Source organism: Ochotona princeps, chromosome 7 (genome assembly GCF_030435755.1).
Source record: "Ochotona princeps isolate mOchPri1 chromosome 7, mOchPri1.hap1, whole genome shotgun sequence".
Lineage (NCBI taxonomy): Eukaryota > Metazoa > Chordata > Mammalia > Lagomorpha > Ochotonidae > Ochotona > Ochotona princeps.
This window is the reverse complement of record NC_080838.1, coordinates 5,129,912-5,155,868: the sequence shown is the minus strand read 5'-3', so window position 1 is coordinate 5,155,868 and position 25,957 is coordinate 5,129,912.

Here is a 25,957-nt window from a genome sequence, read left to right as displayed (position 1 = left end):
GCTTGAAGCCCTGCTTGTCTGTTATTTTCTTACAGAAGGCTTCAGTGGTCACCTGATTAAAACCAACCCCTGTCTCCATCCGCTTCGGTCTGGACTCTTTGTTCTATAACCTGACTATATATATTTTTTCATAGCAATAAATGCTGTGTGTCGTAATTCATGTTTTGTTACTGTAATGAGTTACTTGAGGCTGACTGGCTCTTGGTTGTTCTCCAAGATTGAGGATCTGCATCTGGTGATGGTCTTTGTTCTGACACAATCTCAAGGCAGTGAAAGGCTCACAGGTAAGTGAGAAAGCATGTGTATGTGTGTTTGTGGTATTATGTATCTTCTGGTCTTTCTCCTTATTTTGAAATTTATTCAATTTTTGACTTGAAAGGCAGAATTTTAGAGGGAAGGACAGATAGAGAGTGAGAGAGGCCTTTCATCGGCAGATTCACTCTCTCAATGGCTGCAATGGCCAAGGTTGAGCTGATAGGAAGCCATGAGCCAGGAGCTTCTTCTGGGTCTCCCAGGTGGTTGTTGAGGCACAAAGAATTGAGCCATCTCCTCTGCTTTTCCAGGGCAGGATCAGGGAGTTTGTTGGAACTGAGCAGCCAGTATGAAAACCAATGCTCATGAGGAATGCCAGCACTTTAGACAGGGGATTAGTGTGTTATATCCCCACGCTGGCCCCTGGTCTCATTCTTTTGAAAGCCAGCTGTCTTCTATCATGGGCACTCCATCCTGATGAGCTCTTCTAATCCTGATCATGTCTTAAAAGTCACACCTCTAAGATGAGTTCAAGTTTCAATCCTTCTTTTGCCAAGATGCTTCTTTCTTTATTTTTTCATATGTTTAAGAGGAAGGCAGGAGGGAGAGGAGAGGGTATGATGGGGAGTGAGAAAAGAGAGAAAGAAGCATGGGCGGTGTCTTTCACATATGAATTCACTCCCCAGTTTTCCCAAAAGTTTATAACTGCTGGGCTGGGCTGGGTGAAGCCATGAGCTCAGAAGCCCGCATGGACCTCCCACATGGGCTGCAGGGACTCAAGCACCAGAGCTACCGTCTGCCGCCTCTTTGGGTGCCTTGGCATGAAGCTGGCTAACAGGTGGAGTGGGCTGGATTTGAACGTGGGGATTCCTCCCTGTATTACCTTACAATGGGAATTCAGTTTCAACTCAAAACACACGTCCTTGAGGGACACATTCTAACCACATCGAAGCCATAGCACTAGGTAAAATAATCTTGTTTATTTGTCTGTTTTTGCCTGTGCAAAATTCATGGTGGTGATAATTGTGTTTTATAAATTGTTACTGAGTAGGCACCTGGAGAAATATTCTATTCCAGTGTTGTCCAAAAGAAGTAATGGAAACGGCCCGTTGTCTGCAGTATTCCATATGGCAGCTGCTGGTCATATGTGCTTACTGAACACTTGAGCTAAGATCACTCAACTGAGAAATTGGATTTTGTTTAATTCATATTTGAAATAAGTTCATGTGGCTATGGTATCAATCCTTGCGAATCTGTTCAGCCTTTGGTACTTAGCAGTTGGTTGACTCAGTAGTGAGTGGTCAATAGAGATGCCAACAGCTAGGGTACAGCCATTTTTAGAGCTGAGTCCTTCATGACACGTTCGCCTTGGATCTCTCGATGGGACCAGTGTTGTGGAAATATCTTCATGTGACAATTCTGTTAGACGTGACCTTTTGATGTGTTTCCAGTAAACCTCAGTGGAGGCTGCTGAGAAAGTGTTATTAATTGCCCTATGTTTTTCAGGGCTGGCTTCTCTATTATGTGTTTCATTGCTCATGATCTGTGGTTTGACTTCCATATATCATTATTTCTCAAGAGCTAGAGTATCCAATGGCTTTCCACTAACAAAGCAGTGTTGCATGAATGTGTTAAATGAGTAATAAGTAAGCATCTTTTCAGAGGAAGAAATTCACTGTTATGTGAAACTCTTACTCCAATCTGTGAATTATTCGGGGAATACAGAGAACAAACTCCCCACTCCCCCTTTTCACAGTTCAGTCAGAACAAAGTTCTTTTGTACAGAAACTGTTTATGTAGCCTCAACACTTTCAAGGCATTATTTGGGGCGTATTACCTCACAGATGATTTACATTTTCTGTTTAGTATCACTCCTTCTCCTTGTCTGTGAAATGAGGTTGAATGGAGAATTCTTTCCAGGTTTGCAGCTTTCCATGCTGATGTCTGGAGCAATCCCCCATGTATTTGCAAGTGTGTTGCTGGGGGAATAAGTTTTAAGACTGCTGACTTGTCCATCGTTTATCATCATTATATGATGTCTGTCAACAGAAAACCATTTCTCAGAATTCCATAAGGAGTTGTTCCATATAGGAGTACGGACTCTAATGACAAAAAAAGGCATTGCTATGAAGAGTAATAGGAAGGGGGTGGGGATAAACAGAAGCTTTTAGAGCTAATTCATGGCTGGCGTCATCTCCATTAGCGCTGGGACTGTTTGACGTTGAGTTCAGAGAACATGACCAGGGCTGGTTTCCATCTGTCATGGTGATTAATGGGAGTATTGTTAGGTAATAATAGTTTAATAACATGGCTGGAGCCAAAGTGGCACACCAAAAGTGTATATAGAGCTCTAAACCCAAGGAGGACTGTGGATAAAACCACCACAGCTGAGAAACTGGGGACCAGTTCTCGGCTCTGCCCCTTGGAGAAGGGCAGGCAGCAAGACATTTTCCTCCAGGAGGAGAGGTGACGATTCCTCCTGTTGCTGTGGTGAGAGCTGTTTTAGCCCTCAGACAGGGTGGAAATAACTCAAGGGGGCAAACATTTTGTGAAATCCTGCCTCTTCTGAGACAGCGCAGTTGGAATAACAGCAGCCAAAGCATCCAGCAGGGAGAGACACAGTTCCTTTTGTCGATAGATTGGATTCAACACTTCCAAATAAAACCCAGATCGTGTTGTATGAAACCTCCCTGCACTTGACTCAGCAACTGTCTACCTGACACGAAACCTAAATAGTTACAACTGTCTTGCTCTTTCAGGTCAGACAGAGGCAACACCTGGTCAACCTATTGTAACAGTTCAGGACAGTAGAACTTTCAGATGGCAGTGGCTGTTGCTGGGCCACAGACCCAACCTGACCTCCATAAACTCAGAACCTGGACCATATGGGCTTTTTCTCTAAAGTGTTAGAAATTCACAAGGGAGAAACCACTTTTCTGCTAAAAAAAAGATTGGCAACAGGAGATTATTTACATGTTGGCTTTCCTCCTTTCCTAGCAAAGAGCCACCTGACCTAGCAAGCTGCTGTCCAGTTTCTATTCAGAAACTTCTACCAAGTAGTTTCTGAGCATGAGTGGAAAAAGTTTGCAGAGTGAGCTCACGTGAGAGTGGGAGGGGGATGGAGCCTGGCCAAATGCTCTTCCAGCCTGAATGGCGTCTTTGACCTCCTTGGCTGTTGTTCACTGTTTAATCTGTCCAGGTGTCATGTTGCTAGAACCCCACTGGGAGCAAAGTGGGCAGGGAGGCTGGAGGAGCAGCAGAGGAAGCTGGGAAAGCAGCCCAAGGGAAGGCATCAGAGTGTATTGTTTGTTCTTTTTTCCCCCTTAAATGGTAGAAACTCCATTTCTTTTCCCTGATGATTTGTGCTGAATTTCTTTTCCGATCCCAAATGGTTGTGCTGGGGCTCAGGAAACCAGAGCAAAATTTGGAGTTCTAAGATCAGGCACAAGATTTAATTACATCTCTGGGGAGGGTGGGTACACTTCACAATCTGTGCCTGAACAAAAGCAAATGACCATTGGAAAGATGTAGAGAATCATTTCCATCCATCAACATCAGAGGAGAGGCCATGCTGGCTGTTTGAGCTGGAGGCTCCTATGGAAATCTGGTTTCAGTGGGTTGTGTCCACACTCTAGAGTTAAGTGAGGTGACTGCACCGAAAGTACAGAGTTTCAAGTTTGCTTTTCCTGTCCCAACACCAAGTGGAGAGCTGGAGTGCTGATAAGAACAAATTAGGACCATTGTTCTTAGCTGGCCTAATGTTTGAGGCTGTGGAGCCTTGGGGTATTTAGAGAATGAGTTTAGGGTCTAGACTTTGTCCTCCCCTTATTTTAGATATTTCCTTATTAAGGAACTTGTCCTGTCTTAAACAAGACTTATAAGAAGAGGTTAGGTCACATCTGGACCCCAGAGGTGAAACTTTAGGTTTCCCTGCCTTTTCCCTTGACACATTTCCTTGGAAGTAAACTTTGCTTGTCATCAGAATGATAAGACCAAGGGAGACTTTGATGTGGATGGGGGCATGAACGGGGGGACAGAGGCTACTTGACCATCCTCTGGCCTTGATGTAATATGACAACCAGGGGATTTGAGGCAGAGGCATCCGGGTGTGGACTGAGAGCTGCTGCCAGGTGTTTTTCTGAGAATGTGCATTGTGTTTTCAGAAACACTGAAAGGGATGGCTGCATGGAAGTATCTGGAACCCCACTCAATGTTCAATTCTTGACACAAGACATGGTTTATAGAATAGAAATGTCCAATATTTAGTGCTGCATGTGTGTGCTGCTCATAATTCTCAGATAAGCTGCTGTCTGTTCTTTAAGCCACGTGGTCGTGGGTGGATCTCTTTGGGATCTCAGACACACAAATTGTAAGAGAAGAAAATAACATCTCCACAGTTGTCTAGCCAAAAGGCCGGATGTTTGTTCTCTCTTTCGAACTTTGTTTTGTTAGACAGTTAAGCTGTAAATCAGCAGAGTGAGCTATGCTTGGAAGTTGCTGTGCTTGGTTTCTGCTCCTCTCTCATCAGAACGTGCACATGCTGAGCGGAAAACCTCTAAGTCCCATATCAACAACATTAGGCTGAGATGTCAAGGCACAAAACTGAGACAATGCCAAAGGAAAAGTCACGCCAGAATATTTCCTTAGTTGAAATAGAAACATTCATGAATCAAAGTAATTCTAGCAGTCTTGTTTACAAAGCTAACTTTTAGATTCCTGATTAAGAATTAGTAAATCTTAGGGGGGAAAAGTGTCTGGTGCAATAGGCTAGTGGCTAAATCCTTGCCTTGCATGTGCCAGGATCCCATATGGGCACTGGTTCATGCCCCGGCGGCTCCACTTCCCATCCAGTTCTCTGCTTGTGGCCTGGGAAAGCAATTGAGGATGATCCAAAGCTTTGGGACCCTACACCTGCCTGGATTTGGATTAGTTTAGCTCTGGTGGTTGTGTCCACTTGGGGAGTCAATCAGCAGGCAGAAGATCTTTCTCTCCATATCTCTTTCTTTCTGTATATCTGCCTTTCCAAAAAAAAAAATCAATAAATCTTAAGGAAAAAAAAAAAAAGAATGAGAACAATTTGCTATTTGCTGTTGATTGAGGTAAAATCATCCTGGGGAGATTACGTATCTATTTTACTTGAAATTGCTGTGTAACTATTTTAATTCTTGTGTTTGAGACCTAAGACCATACCACAGGTAGGACTTTCATATGCTTTACACTATTTTATATATAATCGGTGAATTTGCCATCAGTGTCGGTTTCTGAAAGTTACTTTATTAGTCTCTTATTAAGTGTCCGTTCCTTTGTATTCTTGCCCACTTGACAAGGACTTCTTGTTCAGGTGGTATCTTACTCAGCTCTCCCAGGGCTGGGTTGTAACTTTAGCACTTGCTGGTGAGGTCACTGGTTTGGTCCTCACACAGGCCCATTGGGTTGTTCTATTGCTTGGCCACAATGTGCCTGTCCTACACTGGTGGGTGGCAGGTGATCCCAGAAGAGTACGGATGGATTAGCACTAATTCGTCACTGCTGGAAACAAGGTGGGGGGGGACTTCTCTCTCATCATGATGGGTCAGTAATAAGGAGAACATTGTTGTCCAGGTAAGGAAATTTGGGATTTTTCTAAGAACAGTGGGTGGGCAACCCTGAGCAAAGACTCACATCCAGATAGTGTAATGGGGAAGCCTGACTTTCTTCATTTCTTTTTTTTTTTTTTTGTTTAAGATTTTTATTATTATTGGAAAGCTGGATATACAGAGAGGATATACAGAGAGGAAGATCTTCCATCCGATGATTCACTCCTCAAGTGAGCCGCAACGGGCCGGTGCTATGCCAATCCGATGCCGGGACCAGGAACCTCTTCCGGGTCTCCCACGCGGGTGCAGTGTCCCAAAGCTTTGGGCTGTCCTCAATTGCTTTCCCAGGCCACAAGTAGGGAGCTGGATGGGAAGTGGAGCTGCCGGGATTAGAACCGGCGCCCATATGGGATCCCGGGGCTTTCAAGGCAAGGACTTTAGCCGCTAGGCCACGTCGCCGGGCCCTCTTCATTTCTTTTTTAAAGATTTATTTGAAAGTTAGAGAGAGAGAGAGAGAGAGAGAAATACTCCAGCTATTGATTTAATTGCTAAGTGATCTCAACAGCCAAAGCTGAACCAAGTTGAAGCCAGGAACCTGGAGCTCCGGCTGGGTCTCCCACATCAGTGAAATGCATACAAATGAGGGGATCTTCAAAAAATTTTATGAAAATGCAGATGATGAAAAAAAATCTTTGGATGAATTCGTTTTGCACCATAAGCAACTTATCTTTTAATTCCATTTTTAAGAACTCTTTAAAATACCCTTTGTATAGCCTGGTTAAGTGAAAGTGCTTTTTAGAACATTAGCAAGTGGATGGCTCTTATGCTTTGTTTGTCTTTACATATCCCCTGGAAAAAAAGCACCAAAAAATTGGCTCAGTTACCACGGCTCTCAGATAGATCTGTTGAGATTTTGGGCTACACCTTCTTGCTGTTGAAAGTCTTTTATAACCTGGCGAGGAATTAGGCAGCTTTTAAACTTGGCAGGTCTCTGGGTTCCATTAAGAACTCACTTAAATCCTTTCTCACTTGGGCTTGAATTTTAACTACCCCTTGTGGATTTCCATTAGGATTGCTACAGAATTAGGTGAGCATGGAAATTAGATTAATGCAAAGAAACAATAGAGCAGATACCATGTTGGAAAATTTATGTTTCACATCTCTGAGATTTTCCTGTGACCCACAAATCTCTCATCATATAGAAATGAATTATTAACCTGGATAAAATATCCCAAATGAAACTGTCGCAAACTTCGGAAAACTCTAGTAACAATTAAAAACACGCATAGTTTTATGGCCCCCAAACAAATTGCTTGCATCACCTGCAGCCAGGTTTAGTTGAAATAACTGAACTAATTAGATAAGAAATAATGAATGAAAATCAATATACAGGTCTAAGCCAGGTGAAGAAAAGCTGTATATAAAATCTCTGTGTTATATTTATATCGAGGTCTTGTTTTAAAGAATGTGGGAAAGGAAATTGCAAATTAAGTCTGGCGCTACATATACCGAAGGCCAGAGTTTCCAAACTGTACAGTATTGTTTGGCTTAAAGCATGCTCTCTCCCCGGCTGCCGCCCCTCACTCCCCAACCTTCCAGCAATCTTGTTTATCTCCCTGGGCTTGGATAACAGCAAAAGGCAAATCCTTAAAACATCATTGATGCATAGTTTGCTTCTTTGGTAGACCACTCAAAAATTGAAACAGAAATCGGATCCTGTGGTAAATTGACTTTTTTTCGTGCTTTTGCGCTGTATGAACTTTAACATATTTGTGGATTTGTGTGATCACCATCACCATCATGCAGGCATGGAAGTTTCATCACTCCTGAAAACTCCCTTGTTGGGTCTCTCTGTTTTCATACCCTCTCTTCACTTGGTAGAATGGTTTGTAAAGCTTTGGCTAAAAGTTTTAAGTGTCATTGATACAGGTCCCTAAGTTATCAGTTCCAGACTGCTTGTCAAAATGTATTCCCTAGTTCTCTCTCATCCTGGTAGTTTGCTGATGGACGCTCATGAAGAAGCATGATTTATTGAAATGTTCTCTTAAAGCTACATGGAGTTGGGTTGAACATTAGCATTAGGCCAGTATGTACTGGGGTAGTATTTCCATTCACAGAGCAGGGAATTAAGTCTCTTGCAACCAGCAGTGGTCTCGGGGGGAACTCTGATCAGGGCCTGGGAGTTTAAAGCAAGAGAACAAAATCAGGGAAGAAATGTACTGTGGATGAAGGAGCTACAGGAGCAAAACATAAAGGTGGGAAATGGTGAGGTGTGGATGACAATGGCAGGTGGCTGTGCGTGGCTAGTCGGAAAGCGGAAGAGAAGATGGGAGGGCACAGGTTGTGTTTTCATGATGTTGGGGGGTAACGGACTCATTTCTGAACAAGTAAGGGATTTAATCTGAAATGTTTCCAGAAGGATAAACTGTAGAGGACAAACTAGGGTTTGGGGGAAGAAGAATGTAAGAAACAATGTCCGTGAAATCTGCATTTGATGTCTTGAGTTTTATATTTTGTTGGAAGATATGACCAAAGTGGTGAAGCCATTCAGGGTTGCGTCACACAGAGGGGGATCCCGCTGATTCCATAACTGCTCCTTTGCCTGCTCCACAGTAGAGATGGGTCAGATGTGAGTGGCATGACCCAGTGGCGCTATGGGGTCATGAAGTTGACTGCGTATTGTTTCTAAAACATCATCTGATCACCTACATTAAGTTTAGAATGAAAGAACCTCTCCTGTATATTAGAGAGACACCAAGTAGCCTTTAGCTGATTATCGGAATCTGGAGTCTAATGTCCAAAGGGAGAGAGAGAGAGAGAGCAGAATTGGCAGCCTTCCTTAGAGACATTATTTTCCCAAGTTTTATTCCTCTCGGAGTGACTATACATTGTTCATACACAACCAGTATTAAGCCCATGCTTCAAGTCTGCAGGAATTTGTTCATTCATGAAGACTGCTTCATGTGTACATCTGGCATGCGTCTTCCTTGGGGACCTGGCTGCAGCAAGCCTTCAGGAGCCTGTGACAGCTGCCTACTGGGCCTTCAGCCTAAGGCAACCTGGCTAGGCTCTTACTTCTCCGCACCCAGAGGCCTTCCCACTCTTAGCAGGACCAATTTTGATGTCCTTTTTTTCTGTTTTTAAATATATATCCTTGTATTTTGTTCTCTTTTTGTCCATCTCTTGCTAATTTCTGTGTTCTTTAACCCAGATTCTGGAGTCTTCTGTATGACCCACCTTGTTCTTCGCTGCCTATCCTGCTTATTCTTTCTGCCCATCCTTATTAGTGCCTCACCCTGACCTTTGATGGTGTACCCGGTGGCTCATGCCTATTATATTGTTACGTAACTTGGATGTGCTACCACTGAGGAGCTCTGGTCTCTTTTCTTCCAGACTCCCATCTTGACTTTGACTAGAGATTTATTTACATATGTATTTGAGAGGGAGAAAGAGACAGAGATCTCCAGGGCTGAAGCCAGAAACCAACAGTGCACTCTAGGTCTCCCATGTGAATAGCACCTGCTGCTGCCTGGGTTCTGCATTATCAAGAAGCCAGAACTTGGAATAGAGGCAGGAACTGAACCCAGGGACTGTAATGTAGGTGTCTTCAGTGGCATCTTGACCACCAGACTAAGTGCCTATCCCTTTCAGAATCTAGTTGTGCCCCATTTTCTGTTTTCCTCATGGTCCTATCAGGCTTCCACACCTCTCCCCATTCTGCGTTAAGCCAGTGACACCGGGATGTCTCATAACCGCAGCACTCAGATGAGCTGAAGAGTTGGGTTGGACACATTTGGTCCAGATGAATAAAGAGCAAACTAGATGTGATTCTGTTTTATATAGATTCAAGAGTGCTTAAGAAAGAGCCTTGGTTCAAAATTGAGTGACACATGCAATCAGTTCTGGAACCAGAAAATGAGCATAGCTTCTTCTTCCTCTACTGTTAGACTCATATTATTTGCATTTTCGCTTGGGTTGGAAAGGCCCCAGATGAGGCGGATGTGCTGACTGGAGCGACTAAGTGATGTGTTGCCTGAGGGATGAGACAAGGGTGAGAGTAAAATTGAATTTCCGTGTGATGGGTTGTGACACTGTTGACTACAAATGCTGTATGAGCTGACAGACTCCTGTCTCAGCAGAGGGAAGGAGTACATGTGGTCCCACAGCAGGAACACCCAAGCCCCCTGGGGGGGCCAAGAAGACATCTGACCTTTGTGGTCCTATGGTTGGAGGGTGGGGGGAACTGAATTCCTGAAATCTGCAGAACATATGTCCTGTTCATTTCTCAAAGGACTCCCAAAAAGAAGGAAACTTTGGTTAGGAGAAAGCCAAAGCCCTTGGATGTAGGAGTCAACTCAAACCTTCTGGAAGCTGTTTTATCAGGAGACTTGATAGTCTCTCAATCCCGGCACATTCCTCATGTAGGCATGGCGAAGGAGGCTTTCCTGTCCCCTTATTTTGCAGAGGGGGAAAGGGACATGATGTTCTGAGGGTCTCTAGGAGGGCTGTAGGAAGTGTTGTCCATTTGGATATTCCTTGGAGGCTGTGAGCAGTCCCAGGGTGGCTGTGGCTCTGGGGTTGAAAGGGGAGTTGTATTGCTCTGTATCTATCTCTGGGATCTTGAGAACAGATTCACTCTCTGCGCACGAGAATCCACTCAAGTTTCATGCTCGGTCTGTTAGCATCTGTCAGACATGAGCAGCGGGATTGCAGCACCTGGCAACACAAAAGAAGGCTCTCCCCAGAGGGCAGGGGTGGGTTGTCGAGATGCATGTCTCACGTGGCAACAGATGTTGGAATGTCTACATCCTGCTTGGTGTAAAGTTACCACCTTGCACACAGAACTTGGAGAAGAAGGTGTGTGGGGGCACACTGGGACAGCTCAGGAAGGGAAAGCGGGAGGAAGGTGATGGGTGCCTAGGTCTGAACTGGAGCAAAGTCAAGTCTGTGACTCCGCCCACAGCAGCTGTTCACCAGGTCAGGCACTGTTGCCTGTCCCAGCATGGGGTGAAGTGTTGTGCGCTCTCTCCTTTCAACCCCTGCTGTGACTTCTACTATTACCTGCACATCATAGATGGAGAGACCGAGGCATGCATATGTTGATAGCTTCTTGTTGTTAGAATTAAGGGGTTTGAATGTCCCCAGGCCCAACACTGACGTAACCAGTGAGAGACTTGTTCTGACTGTGGAGGTGCCCTTCAGTGAGAACAAATCGGCTTAGGTTTGTGGTTTCCCCAGGGACGAGTGCTTCAACAGCAGAGGAATCAGTTCTTCCAAGTCTGGCATTCTCTTTCCTTCTCTTCCTCCCAGCCCACTTCCCCAACAGCCCTTTCTTGGAACCACCAGGTCCGTGTTCCTGTCACCCTTCTGACAGCTGACAGTTTCAATGGGCTCGGTAAGGACACCTTTCCCTTGTACTGGTGTTTCAGGGATCATTAAGTAGTCTGGGCAAAAAAGAGTCGAATGAGTAAGAGATGCCAGTGTGCTAATGTGGGCGTGCTGTTTTGATGAAGACAGACTTCCTGGGGAGGATGTTAGAGCAAAGTGTGGACTAGTGGCTTGCATGCCTGGGTACCTGCTTGTGTGAGTGCATGCACTGTGCATTCGCTTACGCAGGTCATATTTTGTTATTTGGTATTCTGTATGTCACCTTCATAGTGGACATGTTATTAAATGTAAGTATCAGTTTTAGTAAGTTGCTGCTTGGTATGAATTAGATATAGTGGCTGGCGGGCTAATTGGTTTTCCTTCAAAGGCATTTCCCTCTTACCAAACGGTCTGGCCAAAGAGGTAATGTACAATTAGGGTATAAAATTATGGCAATCCATAATCAAAGAAGAAAACAGAAATCACTCTATTTCACATCTTCATATAATCTCTCTCTTATGTAGTGGACTATAATTTAAAATGTTATTTTAAAAACAAGAAAGTAGGGCCCGGCGGTGTGGCCTAGCGGCTAAAGTCCTCGCCTTGAATGCACCTGGGATCCCATATGGGCGCCGGTTCTAACCCCGGCAGCTCCACTTCCCATCCAGCTCCCTGCTTGTGGCCTGGGAAAGCAGTCGAGGACGACCCAAAGCTTTGGGACCCTGCACCAGTGTGGGAGACCGGGAAGAGGTTCCTGGTTCCCAGCATCGGATTGGCATAGCATTGGCCGTTGTGGCTCACTTGGGGAGTGAATCATCAGATGGAAGATCTTCCTCTCTGTCTCTCCTCCTCTCTGTATATCCGGCTTTCCAATAATAATAATAAATCTTTAAAAAAAAAACCAAGAAAGTAAAATTTTAAACAGAAATCAAAGCATGAAGAACTTGCAATATAGTCACTGCTGCCTGCTTTGGTTTATTGTCTTTCATTTTTACACACAGACACACACAGACACACACACACACACACAATTTTTTAAAAAATATTACCAACATGCTCAGAGATGGTATTAAAAACTGAATGGCCTTTTAGTGGTGAAAGGGTGAAGTGGTGGAGTGGTGGGGACCCCAGGCAATGGGAACCCCGTGTAGCAGAAGGATTTGGGGCAGCACCCATTACCAATATACCTAGGCTGATTGGACTAATGTATTGGATGTCCCCTCACCTGTATGTATTGAATGTATACTTTTGTGCCTTTATTTTATTGAACAGAGCACAATCACAATCTACCTTTAGAAGTATTTTTATCTTGGATATTCACTTTAGTGATGAGACCTTGCCTATCAATTTACAAAATCTGAATGCTTCAAATACCTTTTATCTTGGGCAAAGCAACAAAAATGATCCTGCCATTCCACTGTCTCCTGCTCCTAACCAATCTGAGTTTTTTGTTTTTGTTTTTGGCCTCTGTTTCAGCAGTTGCCTGGCTCAGTCTGCAGACATCCGAGTGCCATGAGCTTCCAGGAGGAAAAGCTGACAAAGTCCTCTGACTTGAAAGGCAGTGGGTCTTGGCTGTGTCCAAGCTGAGCTGCTTGGTGCTGGGGGTGGGTCATGAAGGGGCTGGAGGGAGTGCTGATTGCTGGGTCCTCTCTCTGTCTCTGTCTTTCTTTGTAGTATCGTGTCTTCTGGGTTGCTGGAGTCATGGCCCAGTCTGTTGTCTGCAGCCAAATGCCAAGCACTCACACGAGCTTGTAAGAGCACTCTATGAATACATTGGATCCTCCTAATGAAGAATAGCTCTTCAAACAAAGCCGTACCATGTGGTTACGCACATTCCCAAAGATGAAAAACATTTGCAGCCACAAAAAGAGGCGTGGGATGGGCAGCACAGGTCTATGTTATTATGTGGGTTTTGAAATTAAACCAATTGTGTAGACCAAAGGCCCCGAAGTTCTATGGATTAAAGAGTGAATTAAAGTTGTTTATTAAACAAATATTTATTGATCATTCATTGGAGACCAGGCACTGGGCCAAGTGTTGGAGACCAACACGGTGCCTGCAATCAGGGAGCTTTTGTGGTCCTTCTGGGGGAGTTTACTGAGTGGAGACAGAGCAAAGATTATGTGTGTCTATGTTTTACAAATGTGAATAAAGATAACAACATTGTTTCTCAGTGAAATATTAATAATATTTATTTTAAACCGTGAGCTGCTTCTATATAGGAAAGGGTTTATTTTGACTCCCCCTACCCCAAGTCCAGACCGGCATTTTTTGTAAAGGTAGAGGTGTATTGAAAATATGGCAACATACTGTTATGTTACGTAACTTCAATCCTCTAGGACCAACAACTAATTTTTTTAGGATTTATTTATTTTTATTTGAAAGAGGAAGAGGAAGTGGAGGAGGAGAGAGAGAGAAAGAGAGAACGAATGAGAGAGAGACATACAGAGAGAGAGAAATATGTTCCATCCTCTGATTCACTCCCCAAATGACTGCAAAGGCCAGAACTGGGCCAGTCTGAAACCAGGAACCAGGAGTTTTTTGGTTCTCCCTAATGGGTGCAGGGGCCCAAGCGCTTGCTTTCCTGGGTATTCCTAGGGAGCTGGCTCAGAAGTGGAGTGACCATAACTATAACTAGCACCCATATGAGATACTAGCACCACAGGCTTAACCTGTTGTGCCAGCCCATAACTACAACTTCTGATGCACGGAGACACCTAGGGTTAGAGGAGTGTTTAGGAAGCCATACAGAACACACACATTATCCTACATGCAGAAACAGTGAAGGAGGCATAGTTGAACAGAGGCCAGTTCAGCTATGTCTTCCCCATGGGCTGAAACACCTGGACGCTTGAGGCAGAAGCTCTCATGGAGCCCACACTGTTTCTTGACCATAATCTGATGAGCCGGAATCCCAGATTCCACCCTACACTCCCACCCAGGGCCATGATCCCGTCATCAGGGCGTGAGTTTCTTCTGCAGGTCTGTCTTTTAAGGGTTCACCGTGCTGTTCCTGTGTGCTGGGGGTGTACTGCTGAGCTTGCACAATGCCCTCAGAGTGTAGCGTGGAGATGGGGAAAGTGAGGATGCCTGGCTTCCCGCACATGTGAGCTGTGGGTGTGCTTGTAGCTGTGATGATGTTCTCTTTGAAGAAAGATTAAGCAAGGTGAATTTGTTGTGTGCGTGTGTTTCCTCTTTTCAGTTATTGCCTAACAATTTACCTCACAATTCAGATGGGCCAGAGACACTTTTTGTTACATAGAGGGTTCTGTTTATGTATGTATCCTCTATAGTAAAAGCATTCCTTGGAGGAAGAATAAGCCAGTGTTTATTTCATGCATTGTTATATTCCTTGAAACGATGGATTACGTCTTAATCCTATGCACATTCTTCAGAGGAGGACTCCATCTGAGAGGAACAGCCTCCCATGGAAATGTCTGGGTCCCACATGTTCACCCAGCACTTTGCCAAATGCTTCATGGAGCATGCAATCATGGGTGAGCTACACTGGAGTTCTTTGGAGAGACTCAAGAGCTGGGACCAGCGTACTTAGAGCAGTCTGGCACGGACACACAAACCATTTGAGTCCAGTCCCCATCACCCAAACCATTTGCTTCAAATAACTATAGCAAGCAGTTCTTCTCGTTGGGCTTTTTCTGCTTCAATTGAAGTTAGTTTGAAATAACTGTAGTTTTACTTTGTCAAGGTTATAATTTTTCTTTCGAATTATTGTTACTAATTTTTTTATTAATTACATTGCATTATGTGGTACATTTTTATATGCACTGGGATTCCCCCCGCCCCTCCCCAAGCCCTCCCCCCACAGTGGATTGCTCCACCTTATTGCATTTCCGTAGTTCAAATTCAGTTGAGATTCTTTCATTGGAGGTATTTACCAAGCATACAGTCCAGCATCTTATTGTTCTAGTAAGTTCAATAGTTTCTTGGTGAGACCATCTCTGGTCTGAAGGTAGAGCCAGCAGAGTATCATCCCAATCGATTAAAAGCCCCAACATGATACTTACAACCAATTACAACATTATGGCATTCATTGACATGGTATTGATTATTGTTACTATTGACATGAAAATCAGAGAAGAGTCCCAGATTTTTTTTTCAAAGATTTACTTTGTTTTTTTTTTTTCCCAAAGATTTACTTTATTTTTTTTGAAAAGGCAGATTTATAGACAGAAAGATCTTCCATCTGCTGGTTCACTCCCCAGGTGGCCCCAGTGGCCAGAACTGAGCTGATCCCAAGCTGGGAGCCAGGAGCTTCTGGGTTTCCCATGTGGATGCAAGGTGCCAACGCTTTGGGTTATCCTCCACTGCTTTGCTAGGCCACAAGTAGGGAGTTGGATGGGAAATGAAACATCTGGGACATGAAGTAGTGCCCATATGGAATCCTGGCACTTGCAGTTAGAGGCTTAGCCAGTTGAGCCATCGTGCTGGGCCCAAGTCTCAGTTCTTAAATTTCTAGATTGTCCTCATACTTTGCTAGAGAACACATAGAGGCACAGCCATCAAATACTTCTTCCTAAACCTGGCAGCTGCCCCTTCCTCTGGGACTGTCTGCAGGGATCTGAGAGGTCATGTGATGTCACTGCCTCAGCATAATGATGAGGTTTCAGAGAAGACTAATGCTTCAAGGTCATAGGGCAAGGAGTAGGCACACCGAATCCCTGGGCTCCAACCTCTGACTCACGGGACTGCAGGCAATGATAAAACACCATTCAAAAGGAAGATATACTTAGAGGTGTTTTTCTGGGTTGGGGAAGACACCCAGATTAAAAAGCTCAACTCCAGCACGGTTGTGGCTGCTGGGGCACTCCAAGGCCTGCTACTTCTTCATCTCTACGGGGAATCTTGGCTACCTAAGTCATTGTCCAATTGGCCCCACAAGTTTAATTTCTTTAGGGTTATCCGAAATTCCTTATTCTCCTTTACCTGCCCTGCCTGCTAGTCCCTGAAGCCCCAAAGGGTCTAGTAAGTATGCAGTCTGCCTTTGTTCTATCTCCCCATCATTGCCATGGTACTAATCAGTCCTCTTCGAGGTCGACTGTCAATCTTGCACCCTCCTATCTACTCTCCATCACATTCCCAGAGAGGTAACTTTGGAAACACAAACATAACCATATCATTTCCCTTCTCTGACTCTTTCAGCAACTCTCCACTGATTACAGCATACAATGTCAGTTAAATAAGAATGTTTCATAGCTTGAACCCTGCTCCCTCTCCTGTTTCATCTGCTACTATTGCCCCTCCCCCCATATGCTGAAGATGCCCTTTGAAGTAATTTCAGTGTTCTGTGCTCTTTCGGGCATGCTTGATGAGTGCTCTGCTTTTTGCCTGGCAGCTCCTTGGGAGCACCTGCTCAGATTTCAACATGTGGCTCAAGGTTTGCTTTTTTTGGGAAGCTTTCTTTGATAGTCAAACATCCTTAGTTATTGAACTTTTCGATTTTTAGAGATCTCTGAAAAACCTACAGCACTCTCTATTGTAATTTTAAAGTGATGAATCTGATTTAGAATGTGTGTTTTATTCCTTTTAAAGTTTTATTTATTTTATTTGAGAAGCAGGAAGAGAAAAGGGATGAGGGACAAAGAGAGGTTGATCGATTTGTTGGTTCACATCTCATGTTCTCAGGAGCTGAGAATTCAGTCCAGGACTCCCATGTGGGTGGTGGGGACCAACAAAGTGAGTCCTTACTACTGCCTCCCATGGTCTACCTCAGTAGGAAGCTGGAAGGGTAGGGTAGCGTGGTCTCAGTCCAGTGGCTTAACCCATATGCTGAGTACTAGTTCTTTGTGTCATATTTTAGACACTTGAGGTACCTACCACTAAGAAAGTAGTTCAACAAAGTCAAAACATTTTACTTGTATGACATAAACCAAACTCTCAAAATCTATAAATTTGCTACATTTTATTGGCTGTTACTTCTTGTTTGCTTGAGCCATCCACTTCCCCACCTCATTTGTTCTAACATATATTATGTATATATATATATATATATATATATATATATATATATATATATATATATATATACATACATATATATATGCTGGTTATGTATTTTTTATAATAGGGATGTACTCCTATCTGAATCACATTGAATTGATTTGACAAATAAATGTCATGAGTTACATTGTGAAGTTCTCTTTGCCAGGTCTAGAGTTACAGTAATTTTTGAGAGAGTATTACTGATTTCATGCTTCCTTTTGACTATTACATATTTCACTTATTCTCAGTTTTCTTCAAGAACTTTCCAGGTACAGCTTTGAGAAAGTTCTGGGTCTCATTAACACTCTTCAGAGAGCTGCCATGTTTTGTGAACACCAGGAGACTGTTGGAGCCTGGGTCCCAGAGTCTGGCCAAAGGGTAGAGCCAGCACTTCTGAGCTGGTTCATCAAGCCATGATGAACGACGGAAACAGTGCTGATTGTGTTTTGTCTTGTGTCATCTCTATTTCCCGGAGCAAAACACTTATTTTGTATTGTTTTTTTTTGTTGGTACTTATTTTTCTCCTTCCCTTATCCTCAAATAACTGATTCTGTGGTGGGGGTTCAAAGAAAGCTCTGTTGGATTCTGTTTGGATGTTGTGACTTGTGGCCTCACAGTGGCAAACACTTTGCATCTGTGTTGATAGGAATCACCTTTTGTCTAAATATGCCTGTGAAAAAATTTCCTTCTGAAAAATATTTACCTTTTTTTTTCTATTTTATTTTTTTTTTATTCATTGATTACATTGAATTATGTGATATAGTTTCGTTGGAACTGGGAATGGTTATGTGTTTGTTTTTCTTCTGCCTGTGATCAGAAGTCCTAGGTGTGTTTCATTGCCATTGACCGCGATCTCTGACATCCTCACGCTACCTGGAGGTTCACTCTTCTGACCAGCCTTGACTTGGAGCAAGAAAATTCTAGAAGCAAGTAGGTGTTTGCTCCAAAAAGTATCCAGAGTAACATTCCGGTTAAAATGCATTGTTCTGCTTCCTGGAAGACTTCCTGGAATAGTGATTTAGTCAGCAGTGGTATCACACTGATGTTCCTGGGGGTTGATCTCTTTAACTCCAAAGAGCCCCTGTGCTTGAGACATTCTCAGTTTGTGAAAAATCAAGGGTTCCAGAACTCCCCTGAAAGTCAGCCTTGGAAGGGAGACATCTGCCGATTGAGAGAGGGGTTGGTCTCACCTATTAAATGGTGTCAAACTTTGTATTCCTATATTGGACTACAAGTCAGGGCATTGAAAAAAATTCTTGTAAATCATTCAAATTTCTCATCTCATTGCTTCACCCTTGATTATTGGTAAAAAATATCCTTTATGTAAATGTTGAATATGTCCTACAGGAAAAGAATATAATTTATGTCCCAGGGAAATAAAAGATTTTCTTGATATCCCTCTTCTAACCCTGCAGATTTTGTAAGATTCCAAGTTTTCTAAAATTCTGTTTTTTTCTCCTGAATGGTTCCCTCATCTTTCAATTTACTCTGACTCTTTGATGTCTTTTTCTTCACATTTTAGGTCATATTGAAAAGTTTCTTGTAATCAATCATATTCTGAATTCTGTAGCGAGCTCTGTTTGCTCAGCATAATTTGAAAGTGAAGAGAAACAAAATAAAATTATTAGACACTGCCAATTTGCAAACCTACTAACCTGGCCAAAGTGACTTAAGAAAATGTTTTTCGGTATAAAATTTAATTTTTTCCTATTGGTTAAAATTCTTTCCAAGAAATGTCAGACAAGGCAGTGGGGAAACATTTTTAGGCTTAACTAATTAATATTTCAGACAAATTGAAGCTATTACGATGGAGACCACTGTCTACTTAATCACTAAAGTGGAAACATAAATGTCAAATGGGTTATGTATGTCTACAATACAGGAAATACTTGCATTTAGTAATAAATCTATTTCATTAGAACCAAGTTTGTAGCGTTTCTAGGCAAAGAATAAAGTTTTATCTGCTTATGAATTTATGGGTTAAGAAGGAGTGGAATTATTTTATTCTAGTAAATGTTTTAAAAGATTATTTAATTCTATTAATTATTTATTTACTATATTTAGTTAATATTATATTTATTATTATATTATACTTATTTATTATATTATTTACTATTAATTATTAATTTAATTTTATTAATTTTATTATTGGATTTTTTGGTCATAATAACTAATTTTGGGCTGAACGCTGAGGAAGACAACACTGAGCAATCAAAGAGGAGATTTGAATCTGTGAGTTGTTCTAAACCCAACACCCAAATCATGCGTTTGCTTTGAAGCTGTTTTCATCATATCTAGATTAGGTTCTGTCTTTTGATATCAATCAACTTCTTTGTCTTAGTTTTTCCTTTTTAATTAAAAAGGAGGGAGAGAAGGAGAGAGGAGGAGGAAGAGAGAGAAAGCACTTATGTCTGCTGGTTTACTCCCAAAATTTCAACAGCCAGGACTGGGCTGGGCTAAAATCAGGGACTGGAGACCCATCGAGTCACCTTGTGGGTACTAGGGAAGCAGCTGTCGGCTGCTTCTTTGTAGTGTATGTGTTAGCAAGAAACTGGATCGAGGAAGCAGGTCTGATATTACATCCTAGGGTACCATTCCTATATGGCATGCAGGCATCCTAAACAGACCCATACAACCTGCCCCTACTCTATATATTTTAAAGACAGAACATATATATAATTAACTCCTTTTCTTCAAAATCAATTTGGGATCAGCATTTAGTGACTTGAATAAAGGTCTGTGCATTCTGAATGGCCAATAGCTTCTTCCATCAATCAATCTTCTTGATTGCTTGCACAGCCGGGGCAAGTCAAGAGGTAGAATAAATTGGGAGGATACAAGAGTTCCGTTAAAGTGCAGATACCTCACATCTGATAAGGGCCAAGTTAATCTTGGTACATTTGTAGTTTTGGTTAACATAGGAATGGGACAGCCTCCACAGTAAATTTACTTTTGAAATAATTTGGAGTTGAAATAAATAAGGCATTTTAGTAGAATTTCAAATTGTTGGATAAAATATTTATGCATGTACTAGTATATATATGTATTGTATTTTTTAAAAAGTATTTCACTGGAACAAATCTCATGTGTTTCATCCACACGGTTTTAAGAATATTCTGACACTCTGCGCTCTTTTGTCCTCCTCTTGGTCCTTCCCACCTTTCCTCCTTCCTTTATTTCTCTTTTAATTTTTACATACTTACGGTTTATTTTATACTCACAAGTTTAACCCTCCCCTAAATAAAGAATTCAGCAATCGCAAGTTGAAAATCCAGCATTCCTCATGAGTACAGACGAGGGCTTTAAACAATAATAAAAATCTCAAAAGTCATTTCCACTCATGCAGATTACATTTTGTGTTCTCTGTATATTAGTTACTTCAAAGCAGGAAAACGTGGTATATTGTCTTTTGGGGGCGGGCTTATTTTGACAAGCATAATGGTCTCCACTTATATCCACTTTGTAGTGAAAACCAAGATTTCATTTTTTTTATAACTACGTAGTGTTTCAACATGGACATAGATACAAAAATTTCTTTTTTTAAAAAAGATGTATTTAGTTATTGTATTACTAGAAAGTCAGATATACAGAGAGAAGGAGAGACAGAGAGGAAGATCTTCTGTCTGCTGATTCACTCCGCAAATGTCCACAATGGCCGGAGCTGTGCTGATCTGAAGCCAGAAGCCAGGAGCTTCTTCTGGGTCTCCTCTGTGGGTGCAGGGTCCCAAGGCTTCGGGCCATCCTTGACTGTTTTCCCAGGCCACAAACAGGGAGCTGTAAGGGAAGCAGGGCAGCCAAGATTAGAACCAGTTCCCACAAAAGGGGTCCTGGTGCGTGCAAGGCAAAGACTTTAACAGCTAGGCTATGGCACCGGGTCCTACAACAATTTTTTTACCAGATCAATGATGGAATTTGAGTTCATTCCACATCTTAGCTATCGCGAATTGAATTGCAATAAACATGGGAGTACAAATAATTCTTCCATATGCTGATTTCATTTCCTATGACTGGGCCTTGTGGTAGATATACTTTCACGTTTCTGAGGACTTTCTATAATGTCCTCCATAGTGATCCTACTAGCTAACATTCCCACCAACAGTACATTAGGATACTTTTTCATCATATCCTTGCTGGACTTTGTTAGTGTTTAATTTTGCACAATAGCCTTGCTAAGTGGGTGTGGTGATACCTCATGGTGATTTTTTTCATTGCATTTGATTATATTGCTTTGAAAGGCTACTACTACTTGTTAGTAAGTACCAAAAGAAAGCTTGAAAGAGTTCATGAGAAATCACTCCCTGTGTTTGGTTTACTCGTGTCTGAGACTGGATCTAGATGATTTACAAACTTCCTCTCAGTCACATGATTTAAGCTGTAATTGTATATACAAAAAGAAAGTCGATCTAAGAGAATCTCCAAAGTAATACGGACTTTCAGAGGCCATTCTGCTCTTGGAGCAAGAAGGAAGAATCGAGGGGCAGGCAGTTTGGTGTAGCTGGTTGTTGCTGCTTTGGGCCCCTGTGTACTGTATCTGATTGCCCAGTGTAAGTCTTGGCTACTTCACTCTTCCGATTCAGCTTCCTGCTAATGGTTCAGGAAGGCAGTGGATGGTGTTCCTGGCCCAAGTACTTGGGTCCCTGTCCCCATGGGAGAGACTCACGTGCAGTTTTGGGGTCCTGGCTTTGGCCTCGCCCAGTCCTGGCTATTGGTGGCATTTGGAAAGTGAACCAGTGGGTAAAAGTTCTCCCCACTTCCCCCCCCCCCTTGCCTTTGTGTGTCAAATAAATAGATGAATCTTTAAAAACAAAGAAAGGGAATATTAACATTAAGTTAAGGGGTAGATGAAAGGAATTAAATATGTGGATCATTGCTAAAAAAAAGAACTAGTCTAGGCTTCATAGACTTAATTGTATTTGAATATTCCATTGTAAGAATAAAATATGACCGGGGCCCGGTGGCATGGCCTAGCGGCTAAAGTCCTCGCCTTGAAAGCCCCGGGATCCCATATGGGCACCGGTTCTAATCCCGGCTGCTCCACTTCCCATCCAGCTCCCTGCTTGTGGCCTGGGAAAGCAGTTGAGGACAGCCCAAAGCTTTGGGACCCTGCACCCGTGTGGGAGACCCGGAAGAGGTTCCAGGTTCCCGGCATCGGATCGGCCCAGCACCGGCCCGTTGCGGCTCACTTGGGGAGTGAAACATCGGATGGAAGATCTTCCTCTCTGTCTCTCCTCCTCTCTGTATATCCGGCTTTCCAATAATAATAAAATCTTTATAAAAAAAAAGAATAAAATATGACCAAAATACTTAGAGTTTCCATGGCCCCAAACAGAGTGGGCTGCAGATTTCCACATCTCTCTTTTCTAGGCCAGTCATGATGTTAGAATGTTAATTGCAATGACAACCTTGTGTGTGTGTGTGTGTGTGTGTGTGTGTGTGTGTGTGTGCAAATCCACTGCAGTTGATAGAGAGACGTGGCCTCCTTCAACCAGTAAGTTTAAAGTGTGATGCCAAGAGAAAGAGATGTGATTTGTTAGGACTCCAGGGTAAACCATCAGAATGAGTAACGGCACTCAATGAAAGAGATCCTGCCAGTCCAGAAATCCTGAAATAATGGAGTGAATTCCCAGATTGCTCCATCCTGCATCCCCACACCCTTCTGCATCATTAATCAGAAGAGGAGAACCAAGTTCTAACCAAAGACTATGGTTTGTATTAAGAGAAAGAATCCTGCTTTTTTTCCATGTCTAATTTCTATGATTGTGCAAATCTAAATTGAAAGCATTGGGAACATTCAAAATGTTCACCACGTATTTTTAAGCTGCAGTATTAGCTCAATATAGTACATTATGTACAGGGAAAGGAAGAGAATAGCTTAACACCAGCTTTATGAAATTAACTAAGTGAAGAATTGGCCACCAGGTCAGGTTTCAAGTTTTTGTCTTAAGTATTAATATTCTGAAAAAGAAAATGAATTCTTGGAGAGTGTAAGGAAATAAATGATTCTTCAAGTACATGCATATTTTAGGGCTAAAATCATAGTCCTTTACAACATGAAAATAATTTTACATGTGTCTACTTAATGAAATATGTTTTTTGGAAGCAATTTTGTTTCTTTTCCAGTTCCTTATAATGTAAAATTTATCCTCAAGTTATTCTCTCTTCCCCCTCTCTCTCTCCCTCTTTCTTTTAGTCATAAGCTATTTCCTCCTTTTTCTTACCTGGACCTGTTTAGTCCAAGTATCTATTTTGTATTCAAAAGTCCCTATGTTTTCCATGGGACAGCACAAAATGTGATTCACTGAGTTGCTAAAAACAGCAGGAAATCAGAATGTTGGCAAGTAAATGAACAGTGCTTCTATGAAAGTGGTCATCTGCAGTGATTCTGATTTGTCTAGCCTTAGTATCCTTTTTAAAAACTTTTTTTTTTACACGAAAGGCAGGTTTACAGAAGAGAGAGAGAAATAGAGAAATATGGAGAGATAGAGAGAAGAAGAAGAAGGAGGAGGAGGAGGAGGAAGAGGAAGAGGAGAAGGAAGAGGAAGAGGAAGAAGGGGGGGAGAAGAGGAAGAGAGAAAGAACGTTCATCTACTGGTTCACTCCCTAAATGGCAGCAACAGTCAGAGATAGGTCCATCTGCAGCCAGGAGATGGCTCTCCCGTGTGGGTGCAGCACCCAATGACTTGGGCCATTCTTTATTCTTTCCCAGGTGGTAAATGGGGAACTGGATCGCAAGTGGAATGGCTGGAACACCAGCCAGTGCCCACGTGGGATGCTGGCACTGCAGGCAGAGGCTTAGTTGTTATGCCATGCTGTTGGCCCCATGTTTAATGTTTTGACAGGAATATGTACAAATGGTTTTTGATTCATTCAAAGTAAGACATTTTCCTCATCCTATGGTAGAGCAAGTATATCTTCTATAGAGGATAGACAAAGACAAATGTCAAAAAACATGCATATGCACACACACAGACGTACCTGGCGGTACTTGAAAATGCCATTGAACGTGAAATTGAAAATATGGGTTTATTTTGGTGCAAACTTTTAGACTGAGACATGGTATATTATGCAAAATACAATGCATAGATGTCAATTTTCTTTTCAAACAAATGTGTTTTTCAGTTTCATTTATACACAGAGTTTTTGAGGATACATTAGTGCATGAGTGAAACAGTCTGGAAAATCTAACTTGGATTTGGGAATGGGGGGATCAAAACCACAAATTTTGTATATGTGCAATAATCCAAAAATCAGCCTGATCTTGGTCATTTTTATTTCATTGAACAAATTTCAATGCCTTGGCAGGTTCAAAGATGTTTTATTTTTGCTGGAAAATAGGAGGTTGGGCAGTAATCTTGAGTGCCAGAGACAGAAAAGACAGATGATACTGAGTGTGCTCTTGAAAGCCTTCCAGTGGGTCCTCCAGCCTTGCTGTGCTGGCTTGGGGTTTGGGTTACCTAACCAGGCCTCTATTGCTTTTGTAAAATGAGGTCGTCTTTCATCAGAATAAGAAATCAGGCATCTGTTTTGTGAAGCTCACACCAGTTTGGGCTCTTGGTACTACACCATTTATGGCTTGCTGCCACTGTCGCTGTCTGTTAATAACCGTGGCTCAGAAATCTTACAACGGATACCAGGAGGAAGCATTTATGGTGCGTTCTCTCAAGTGAGTTGGGATACAATCAAGTGAGATATCAAACTGGCTTTTATCCCAAGAAAGCTTAAGGCCCAGATGTCTCAGTGGTAAATTTTTGAAAGAAGAAATGCCAGACTCACACCAGCTTTTTCAGAAGATAGAAGCAGAGGAAATACGTCGCCATATGCCTTATGCTGATGCCAAAGCCTGTCAAAGACGCTATTAACAAGAAGAAGGAATACTGCAGGCCAATGTTCCTACAAGGATACCAAATCCTTAGTCAGACAGCAGCAAATTAAATCTAACACCATGTTTACAAGAATGTTACATAACAATAAAATGGATGTTATCCCAGAAAGCCGAAAGTGATTTAGATTTGAAAACCAATCAAATTCAGTATATTAACAAAATGAAAATGGAAAATTATCTTCTTAATAGATACAAAATTGTTCTCTTTAGCTTTTCTTTATATATATGTGATTGTGTTTTCCACCTTCACCCTTGAATAACTTTCCATAGACAAGGTTGATAGTGTATTTTGCAATTTTAAGATTAGTTGCCCAGAAAGATTAATGCATTTTAGAACAGATCATGTAAAATTTGCAAAACACCTTACGTTTCAGGCATGTGATTGGACTTTGGCTGTGATTGGGGTGACTCGCATCCGTCTGGGTACCTTGCTGCATGCAGTTTCCCTCTGTCATTGCATCGTCACTCCATCTGTGGGATATGAGTTTCCCCAGCACCCATCCAAAGTAAGATGCTGGGATTTTGAGGACTTTTAGACGTGGCCGATGTCAGCCTATCAAGCACTGCGAGTGGCATCCAAACCAGGGATTGGGGTTGAAAGAAGAGCATCTTTATCTATTGATCTGTCTACCCATCCATGCCTACCCGCATGAATGCAGCGACTGTCTCAGGAGGGAGTCAGTTCAGGGCACAAATAGATGGAGCTGCTGCTCTTACAGAAGATGTAGTCTGATGTGGTTACTCACAGCAGCACAGCTTTCCCTGTGTCTTAGAAACCCAGAATAAGTCTGATGCTGGGTCTTGGTCTGCCACTTTTTGGATGGCTTGTGAGCAGTTCAGATTATATCCTCTAGCCTTGCTCATGACATTTCTGGCTAGA